Source organism: Mastomys coucha, unplaced genomic scaffold, assembly GCF_008632895.1.
Source record: "Mastomys coucha isolate ucsf_1 unplaced genomic scaffold, UCSF_Mcou_1 pScaffold5, whole genome shotgun sequence".
In the NCBI taxonomy this organism is placed as follows: Eukaryota; Metazoa; Chordata; class Mammalia; order Rodentia; family Muridae; genus Mastomys; species Mastomys coucha.
In genome coordinates this window covers 57,936,565-57,947,334 of record NW_022196911.1, presented here as the reverse complement: position 1 = coordinate 57,947,334, position 10,770 = coordinate 57,936,565, and the positions used below count along the sequence as shown (strand labels likewise).

Sequence of the window (10,770 nt, the reverse complement as noted above, 5' to 3'; positions counted from 1 at the left end):
TCCTGCACACAAACCCGGGCAAAGCAGCTAGGAAACAAGTGCCTTTCAAAGGTGCTTGCATGAGTGCACCTTCCCTTACAGAAGGAGTAAGCCTCGGCATTACAGGCCTGGCGCCGTGGCCGTCCTTGAAATTAGACAGGCTCGCAAGTCCACTAAGCTCTGCTTCACAGTCTAGCCTTCCCCCGTCTGCTGTGAGAGGCCACTCAAGACTTCAAAGTCACTTTTTCTTTCAGAGTGCCACCGGTAGTGCCACACGGGAGTCGAGGAAGGCCAGATCTGACTGGCCTGTTGGAAGACACCAACTTAGACGCTTTCTGTTGGAAATGTGTTACAAGCATGCCAAAGGGCATTCACGCGCATGGGAAAGTTGCTTTAGAGTCCATTCCAACGGGAAACATTTTACACACACGCAGTCTAAAAGCTTCTATTCTTCTTCACTCTCATTGGTAGTTCTGAATATTAGGGTATGTCTCCTGATGGGATCAAAAGCTACCAACATATATATAATTTCGAGTGGAAAAATGGGAGGCAGGAATCAAATACTGGCTGCTTTCCATTTTCCTTTGTGTGCGCAAGTCAGTGTTTCACTGAGCCAACTTCAACAGCTCAACTTTAAGACCATCGTAAACAAACCTGTGGAACCTTCCTGGGCTACCAGCATTTATAGCAGAAAAAGAAAATAAAGTTGTTTATTGACAGCAGTTAGCAGGTGTTTGTGGCTTTTTTTTAACCACAGTGGATTCCATCTGCTTGTTGTTTTTCTGGGTTGTCTACATGGGAGTGCAGTTGCTCGTGTCTGCCTTTCACACATTCAGAAGAAGAGATTTTACTGCAGTGGCATCAGAGATGCAGAAGATGCTCAGTCCTAAGAAGAATGTTCGAGACTGGGTGTATTAGTCAGGGTTCTTTAGAGTCACAGAAGTTATGATAGTCTCGATGTAGTAAGGAATTTATTGTAGACTCACAGTCTGTAATCCAACTCCCAACAATCCACTCCCAACAATGGTTGGCAGCAGCTGTGAATGGAAGTCCGAGGATCTAGCAGTTGCTCAGTCCCACAAGGCAAGCAATTGAAAAAGAGCGAGCTTTCCTTCTTCCTTATATAGGTCTCCAGCAAAAGGTGTGGCCCAGGTTAAAGGTGTTACTACACCTTTAACCCCAGGTGACCCTGATTGAACTCGTAGATCTTTCAGTCTTAATCTTCTAGGATTCACAGCCACTATGCCACCACACCTTTGATCCCAGATGATCTTGAACTCATAGATCTTTCTATCTTAATCCTCTGGGATTCGTAGCCACTATACCTCAAGATCTCCATGCCAAGATTCAGGTCGGGAACTTGTTATCTCTCAGCCTCCAGATTAGGGCCAGGTGAGCCTTCTAATTCTGGATTGTAGTTCATTTCAGATATAGTCAAGTTGACAACCAGGAATAGCCACTACATTGGGGTAAGCTTCTGTATCACTCACTGTTGCCAAACAGAATACATTAGTAGACATTGGTGAGAAGAGACAAGGTGCAGTTAAAGGGAGATTAAACTGTGTTAAAGCACATCGGGTTAAAAACGCTCAAAGACATCTCTAAATCGATTACTGTGCAGGAAACTTAAAGCGTAACTTTAGAATGGAAAAGGGTATCAAAAACATAAAATAAATTGAACTTTTTTTGTTGTTGTTGTTTTTGTTTGTTTTATTGGTTTTTCGAGACAGGGTTTCTCTGTATAGCCCTGGCTGTCCTGGAACTTACTCTGTAGACCAGGCTGGCCTCGAACTCAGAAATCTGCCTGTCTCTGCCTCCCAAGTGCTGGGATTAAAGGTGTGCACCACCACTTCCCCTCTACCTCGAACGTTTTTAAGGTGGTGGCGTGTCAGAAGTACAAGAACCTACCTGAAGGATTTGAAGTTAAAAACATTTTCAGCAACAAAACAAAGAATTAAATTGTACGAATTAACAGTACCCATGGGTGTGTGTGGTGCAAACAAATAATTAAGTACATATATAAACAAGAAAAACCAGCTTTCTCTCGAAGGAGAAATATAAAGGTAAGTGTAGATAAAAATCGCCATTAGTCAAACACCACAGCAATAGTTGTTACAGTCAAAATGGATACTGCCAATCAGTGGCTTCCAGTGCTCAGTCGATAGTATACCCCATCCCTAGATACTGTTTTAAAAGAGAGAAGAGTAGCTTTACAATGAAGAAACTCATCAGCTCTCATGTAGATCTATGTATATAAGACCAACTAACAGCGTTGCAGCTCCTAACCCTCGGATGCTGAAAATGACACGCCACTCCTTAAAGGGATGCGGAGGGAACGACGTGAGGGAAAGAGATGGATGTTAAACCTCCTGAAGATTAAAAGTGAGCTAATTATCACATAAAACCACCGTGTTTATGGGTGCAGCTAAGCAGATCCTGAGAGGCGGCAGCGCCTGGCGCCTAGCGAGCAAGGCTGTGGCTGACTGCAGGGCTGGCCCCGCCCCTTCACCTGGCTGCGGGCGACAGATCGCTAAGGGCGGTGGGTCTAGTTACTAGTTTTTATGATGCTAGCTTTTTCCATGATGTCCAGTTTTCAATGCGTTTAAGTTTTATAGCTAGAGAAGGAAGAGGGGGAAATGACACAATTCCGTTCTTAAGTGTGTGAGCGTGACCTGAGGGTCGGTTTTCCTTCCTCCCCGCCCTGGGGACAGGACCTGCCTGGGAGGATGGGCTCGCGGCTGCCTCAAAACTCGACCCGGCCAGTCCAGGAGGAGGAGGAGCTGCACGAGGAAGCCGCCAGGATGCTGGAGTCTTAGAGGATCAAAATTCATTATGTATCAGTGACCTCGTGGCGCAATGGTAGCGCGTCTGACTCCAGATCAGAAGGTTGCGTGTTCAAATCACGTCGGGGTCATGAATACCTGTTTTCCCACAATTGTTTCAGTGAAATAAGGCGGCCAAAGCCCTGGCATATTTCGAATATACAGACAAGTCATTTACCCAATTCTTCTCTATGCTGACAAGAAACTTGGCCACTTAAGTGCAAAACCACACCTCAGCGTTCAGGATTAAATTAAGCAAAGACCCAAATCAATTCACAAATGAAATAGGAGCTGGAAATGTAAGCTCACTGTAATTTATACCAGCGTGCTTGTATACGTATATTTAAACATAAAGAGAGCCAACAGAATGAATAATTAGGTTTTTAAAATTATACTTTTTAAATCTTTGGGGGGGCGGGTATTTATTTATATGAGTACATTGTAGCTGTCTTCAGACACCAGAAGAAGGCATCAGATCCCATTACAGATGGTTATGAGCCACCATGTGGTTGCTGGGCATAGAACTCAGGACCTCTAGAAGAGCAGTCAGTGCTCTTAACCACTGAGTCATCTCTCCAGCCCCTGAAGAATTAAGTTTTAAACTCTCAGAGTTTTGTTTGGTTGGCTGGTTAGTTTTGATCCAGGTGTTGGGGGTTGGGGGGACTTCAATACAGGCCCTCACACTCAGTCATTTTTAAGCTGAAGTTGGGGTGACGAAACATTTTCGCTCAAGTCCTTTGCTCACACACTTCAAGCTCTGGAGGACAAGAGAGACTTAAAATCCAGGAATTCAAGAATTAAAATTCTTAGAAATGATTTTTTCTCTCAGCTGGTTTAGGAAGGTTTTCTGGAGTGCTTCCGAAGCTGTTGGTTTCTTTCTGCACATCTAACCATCGGGTTTTAAACGGATTCTAAGCCATAGTTTCCCTGACTGTGACAGGAAATGCCTTGTGCTCATTCACAGCTCCTGTGCTTCGAGTTTAACTCACTGCCAAATACAAACTCCAAAGTCGTTAGAGTCTTCAACCTTTCAAATGTTTATAGTCAAGGAATCTCTTTTTAAGCATTATATCCAAAGAACTGATTCTGTGAAAGCATCCTTTTTAATGTCTACTGTTCAAGGTTGTGAATGGAGAAAAGTTCCCCTTCCCATATGAATAAATAAGGTTTTAAAAGATCTGCCTATCAGATAATATTCTATCCTTGCAACATCCTCATTATTACAAAAGCAGAGTTTGCTGGGGTCTTCTGTGTGTATACACGCACGTGAATGCATGTGTATATGTGTGTACAGATTTTTCAGTGATTAATTTTAAACACCAACTCATCTTATTTAAAATTACCAAGGATTTGTTTCCCCATTATACAAAGATCAAAATAATCATACACTCTATAAAAACCGACGCAAAGGTGTTTTTTCTGAAAATGAAAAAGTAGGGGGAAGAAGAAGAAAACTTAAATTTTTTTATTTGTGTATGTGTGTGTGTGTGTGCTTCACAAATTAGTGAGCTTTATCGCTACAATAAAGGGTTAACTTCATAAAGAACTAAAAAAATAAAAATAAATGTATTTTACTCGTAGCCACTGAGGCTTAAAGTCCAAACAGAATAGTAGGAGCTCTGACAAAGGCTCGAGGGCTGTGACAGAATCCTATTTGGAGGAAAGAGTCCAGTCCTGAGCACTAAGGTCAGAGAGAGAGCAAGAGAGGCAGGCTTACTCCTTTCACAACTGTCCAGGGCTTGTAGGACAATTTCCTGTCTCCAGTGACTAAGGAACCTCCTCAGGGCCTCCTCTCCTAAGGTTCTGCCCCCTCGGAACACACCAGGCTGAGGAAGGGGTGCTCCAGGCAGGAACACTTTGAAATGACTCGCATTTATCTCTAGGTCAATGCAGCCGCCTCAGCATGTGTCCATATAATGGCTGGCCTCATATTTCTTTGTTAGAAAGGATTTCTAGCTTCCAGACTATATTGAAGGGAAAAAGCTAATTGAGGTTTCCAAGTTTAGGATGCGGTCCGTAGAGGGCCAACTTGCAGTCTGGCACCGCCCTCTAGTGGCTAGATGAGAAAATGACATGGCCCCTGGGCACGCCTATGGCTTTAATAACAAACGGAGCCAGAATATGGGTACCTCTTATCCAAGCCTGTAAGATTCAATGATTTAGAAATGCCTTCTAGCCTTCAGATATGGGCCAGTGCCCTGAGAAGACCTTGGGGACAAACTCACAGTCACTCCCACAACACCCAGAGGAAGCTCCACTCCCAGGCACTCTAACGCGCACAGGATCACAGGATTCCAGGATCCTAGGAGCTTGGTCACACCAGGGTCTCAGGGTCCCAGAGGCAGCTTGACTCCCAGGAGCTCTGACACACCAGGATCTCATGATCACAGGATCCCAGAATCACAGGATCACAGAGACAGCTGAATTCAGAGGAGTTCTGACACAACCAGGATCACAGGAAGGACAGGCCCCAGTCAGATATAGCTATGGCAGATAGCAATAGAGATAATCAGATGGAAGGAGGCAAGCATAAGAACATAAGTAACAGAAGCTAAGTTTACTTGGCATCATCAGAACCCAACTCCCCCACCATAGCAAGACATGAATACACCATCACACTGGAAAAGCAAGATTCAGATCTAAAATCACTTCTCATGATGGTGATAGCAGACTTTAAGAAGGACATAAGTAACTCCCTTAAAGAAATACAGGAGAACATAGATAAACAGCTAGAAGCCCTTAAAGAGGAAACACACAAAAAAAATCCCTTAAAGAATTACAGGAAAACATAATCAAACAGGAAAAGGAAATGAACAAAACTATCCAAGATCTAAAAGTAGAAATATAAACCATAAAGAAATCACAAAGGGAGACAACCCTGGAGTTAGAAAACCTAGGAAAGAGATCACGAGTCATAGATGCAAGCATCACCAACAGAATACAAGAGATAGAAGAGAGAATTTCAGGTGGAGAAGACACCATAGAAAACATTGACACAACAGTCAAAGAAAATGCAAAAAGCAAAAAAAACCCTAACCCAAAACATCCAGGAAATCCAGGGCACAGTGAGAAGACCAAACCTAAGGATAATAGGTATAGAAGAGAGTGAAGATTTCCAACTTAAAGGGCCAGTAAATATCTTCAACAAAATTATAGAAGAAAACTTCCCTAACCTAAAGAAAGAGATGCCCATGAACATACAAGAAGCCTACAGAGGACCAAAAAAGAAATTTGTCCCATCCCATAATAATCAAAACACCAAATGCACTAAACAAAGAAAGACTATTAAAAGCAGTAAAGGAGCTGGGCGTAGGTGGTACTCGCCTTTAATCTTGGGAGGCAGAGGCAGGCAGATTTCTGAGTTTGAGGCAGCCTGGTCTACAGAGTGAGTTCCAGGACAGCCAGGGCTACACAGAAAAGCCCTGTCTTGAAAACAAACAAACAAACAAAAAATAACAACAACAAAAGCAGTAAAGGAAAAAGGTCAAGTAACATATCAAGGCAGATCTACCAGAATTACACCAGACTTCTCACCAAAGACTATGAAAGCTAGAAGATCCTGGGCAGATGTCATACAGACCCTAAGAGAACACAAATGCCAGCCCAGGCTACTATACCCAGCAAAACTCTCAATTACCATAGATGGAGAAAACAAGATATTCCACGACCAAACAAAATTTACACAGTATCTTTTCATAAATTCAGCCCTACAAAGGATAATAGATGAAAAGCACCAACACAAGGAGCAAAACTACAAAGTTTTCAAAGTAATCTTCTTTCAACAAACCCAAAATAAGATAGCCACCCAAACATAATCTCACCTCTAACAACAAGAATAACAGGAAAGAACAATCACTTTTCCTTAATATCTCTTAACATCAATGGACTCAATTCCCCAATAAAAAGACATAGACTAACAGACTGGATATGTATACAGGACCAAGCATTTTGCTACATACAGGAAATGCACCTCAGTGACAAAGACAGACACCACCTCAGGGCAAAAGGTTGGAAAACAATTTTCCAAGCAAATGGTCCCAAGAAACAAGCTGGAGTAGCCATTCTGATATCGAATAAAATCAACTTTCAACCTAAAGTTATCAAAAAAGATAAGGAAGGACATTTCATACTGGTCAAAGGAAAAAAATCTACCAAGATGAACTCTCAATTCTAAACATCTCTGCTCCAAGTGCAAAGACACCCACATTCATAAAAGAAACTTTACTAAAGCTCAAAGCACACATCGCACCCCACACAATAATAGTGGGAGACTTCAACACCCCACTCCCAGCAATGTGGAAACAGAAACTAAACAGAGACACAGTGAGACTAACACAAGTTATGAACCAAATGGATCTAACAGGTATTTATAGAACATTTCATCCTAAAACAAAAGAATATACCTTCTTCTCAGCACCTCACCGTACCGTCTCCAAAACTGACCGTATAATTGGTCACAAAACAGGCCTTAACAGATACAAGAAGACTGAAATAATCCCATGCACCCTATCACTTTACCACTGACTAAGGCTGATCTTAAATACCAACAAGAACAATGGAAAGTAGAAATGCCTTGTAGAAGAAGCCTCTGTTTTCCCACATCACGGTCTGAAAGAGGGGGCTGCTTGCAAAGTAGGCTATCAGTGTGACTATTTAAGAACCAGAGTCAAAGCCTGGGTCCCATGATTAGCAGGTCCCAAGTCCAGAAACTACTGAGATTACCTGGTTTACACCACAGCTGTGTATGATCAGACCTCATAATGCTTGTCTCATGCTCTAGGCAGGTAAGAAACCAATCTCTCAGGGACAAGGTATCCCACTGAGCCAGCTTGGGCCTGCTAGCAGGAGGCCACAGCCCATTGTTCTGTTTTTCCAGCAAAAGAGCCACAAAACTGAAAGTCAAAAGAAACAAGCAAAAGTCAAAAAAAAAAAAAAAAAAAAAAAAAAAAAAAAAAAGAAAGAAAGAAAGAAAGAAACAAGGAAACAAAGAAACAAAAAGACCCACAAACAAATACCACTGAGTTCATTTTGTGTTAACCAGTTAATTACTCCTGGGCTGGTACCTGCGATGCTCTCCCAGAGCATACTGGTTGTCCCTTTGCCAGTGGATGTTGATTGCGCATAACTTCCCAGTTAAACGTGAGTCCTGTCAACTTCCCCCTCTTCATGCTAGGACCCAGTCTAGCTTGAACCTGTACAGGCCCTGCGTGCGCCGCCTTTGTGAGCTCATATGTACATTAGTCCTATAAGACTGTTGTGCGGCCTTGCTTTCTGACCAGAGGATGCCCGCTGCCCTGGCTGCATCAACATAAAGGATCCAGAGGAAGGAATCACACTACCTGAGACGCGATTAGAAGAAGCCTTGCCTGTGAGCCTCTCTGCCTCTCGCTTCTGAGTCAGGTACCCCATGCGTGTGTTGTGGACTCCTAATGCCATTATAGTAAATAAACTTTGAGATCAAACAGTATCTGGACTCTGTCCCTCCTTCCCAGCCTTAAGGTGGACATGCCTCGAGGTACCATTGTAATTTACAGGATTTGTAACTGGCTGATATTGATAATTAGGTTTCTCCTCTGGGGTCTACCAGTACCATAAACACTGGTCAGTAAGAGTGGGGCTTCTAGCTAGGCACCAGCTAGACTTTTCTATGTTTGTAAGTTAAGTGTTGTCTTCAGTAATAGGGCATTTCCATAAAGTTGTAAAGAGTAACCAATAGCCTTGGCGATGTCCTGCGGTGTGTTGGGGTTTCCCTGGGGCCCCTTTGGCCAATGGCTTGACAAGATGTAACCTATTCCTGGCATCAGAGATTTTACTTGGTGGAATAAGATGTGTATACCCTAGTGTTATTGTGACTCTCGGAGTCACTACCTCCTTCAGGCCAGATCTTACAGTAGCTCAGGGCTTCAAGCTTCTTGGCTAAGTCCACTGATACTTTTCCCAATGTTTCCCCTTCCAGGTTGAATATCCACCTAACTAAAGGAAGGCTTTGTGGACCTCCTATCTGATGAGCTGAAAGACCCCAGACACACTGAAGAACTTAGGGTGCCTCGAGAATACGCTTTCATTTTACAGCTGAGTTGCAGATGATAGTATCAAAGACATAGGGTGCACCTCCCCATGACGGGCCTCCCACCTGTAGCACGTGCGTAGTGCCTCTGCCCTGCAGCATCTCACTCATTCTAACGAAATGCTGGGCCCTAGGGAGATGGTTCAATAGGTAAAATACCCACTGTGCAAGCGTGAGGAGTTGAGTTTGGAGCCCCAGAACCTACATAAAAGTCAAGCACAGGACTGGAGAGATGGCTCAGCCATTAAAGGCGGGATACAAAAGTCAACCAAGAATACAAAAGTCAAGCACAGAAACATACACCTGGGACCCCAGCTGTGGAGACCAGAGACGGGTAGATCCTAGGGGCTCATGGCCTGCCAGCTTAGCCAATCAGTAAGTTCCATGTTTGATGAGAGACCCTATCTCAAAAAATTAATGTGGAGAACAATAGAGGGAGGACACCCAGTATTGACCTCTGGAGCATACACCTGCATGTGAGCGGGCAGGCACATACACACACACACACACACACACACGAACACACAAAAATATTCACAAGCACAGACACATACCACACAGACCCACAAGAGACAAAGAGAGGGAGGAAGAAATTTTGTAGGTTGATTCATTGGTGCTGCTTGGCCAAGGACCCAAACCTAAATCATGAACACTAAGTATGTGGGTATGTAGTTAAAGTTTGGTGGACGGATTTTATTTTATCCAGGACTCTGAGTGTAAAATGAAAACAATAATAAAACATATCAAAACATATTGATGTAATTATTGTCATCACATAAGCTATCAAATATCTTCAGGTAGGTAAATGATAACCCCACATCTCTGTAATGTTCACTAAATTTGAACATAGACGGTCATGGCTACCCTTCTTGCTGCTGTGGTACAATATCTGACAAAAAAACAGTTTGTGGACAGTTTTATTTGGGCTCATACTGTGAAGATACAGCCCATCATGGTGACAGGAGATTGAGGCAGCTGCTCGTACTGCATCTGCAGTCAAGAAGGCAGGGACCCCAGCCCATGAAACAGTGCTGCTCACAGTTAAAGTGGCTCTTCCAACCCTGATTAACCTAATCTAGATAATCCCTCAGAAGCCTGAGCCTGAAGCTTGTCTCCTAAGTGAGTCTAGATCCTGTCATGTTGACAATATTAATCACTCCATGTCCATCCATCCCTTGTCAACTTGACATCCAAACGATATGTTATTTAAACAGTCACCTTCTACCCTTGCCCCCATAGGCTCATGTCCATCTCACAATGCAAAATGTAGTCATCAGCATCCTTAGCAAGTCCAACAATCTTCAAATTCCAAGTTTCATTGCACATATACCATACACACACACATATACTGTACACACACATCATAAACACATACACCATACACACACATGCACAAATCATAAACACACCATACACACATATACACTATACAAATGTACCATAAACACATACACTGTACAACACACATGCACACACTATAAACAAATACACCATACACACCCACATACACACATATACACACATATACACCATATGCACATATAGCATATATACACACATATACTATGTATGCACATAAACACATACATACACACATACATACATACACACACATATACACCATAAAAACACATACATACCATACACACAGATATAGCATATACACATACATATACGATATACCCACATACACCACACACAAACATGTACAATACACACACACTAAATAAAAAGATGTAAAGAAAGTCTAGACCCAGACAGATTCACTTCAAAATTCCACCACACTCTTAAAAAGAACTAATGCCAACACTTCTCAAATTGTACCATGAAATAGAAAGGGAAGGGCTGCTTCCACTCTTTATGAAACCAGTATTATCCTGATACCAAAGCCAGATAAAAAAA

General features: G+C 42.7%; 1 non-coding gene and 1 pseudogene across 1 annotated transcript; both read left to right on the top strand.

Annotated features, from left to right (window-relative positions):
- The window catches only part of LOC116078676, a 21,813-nt pseudogene that overhangs the window by 4,203 nt on the left and 6,840 nt on the right, over positions 1–10,770 (top strand).
- Trnaw-cca lies at positions 2,822–2,893 on the top strand. Its single transcript has one exon. It is a non-coding gene; the product is annotated as a tRNA-Trp (tRNA).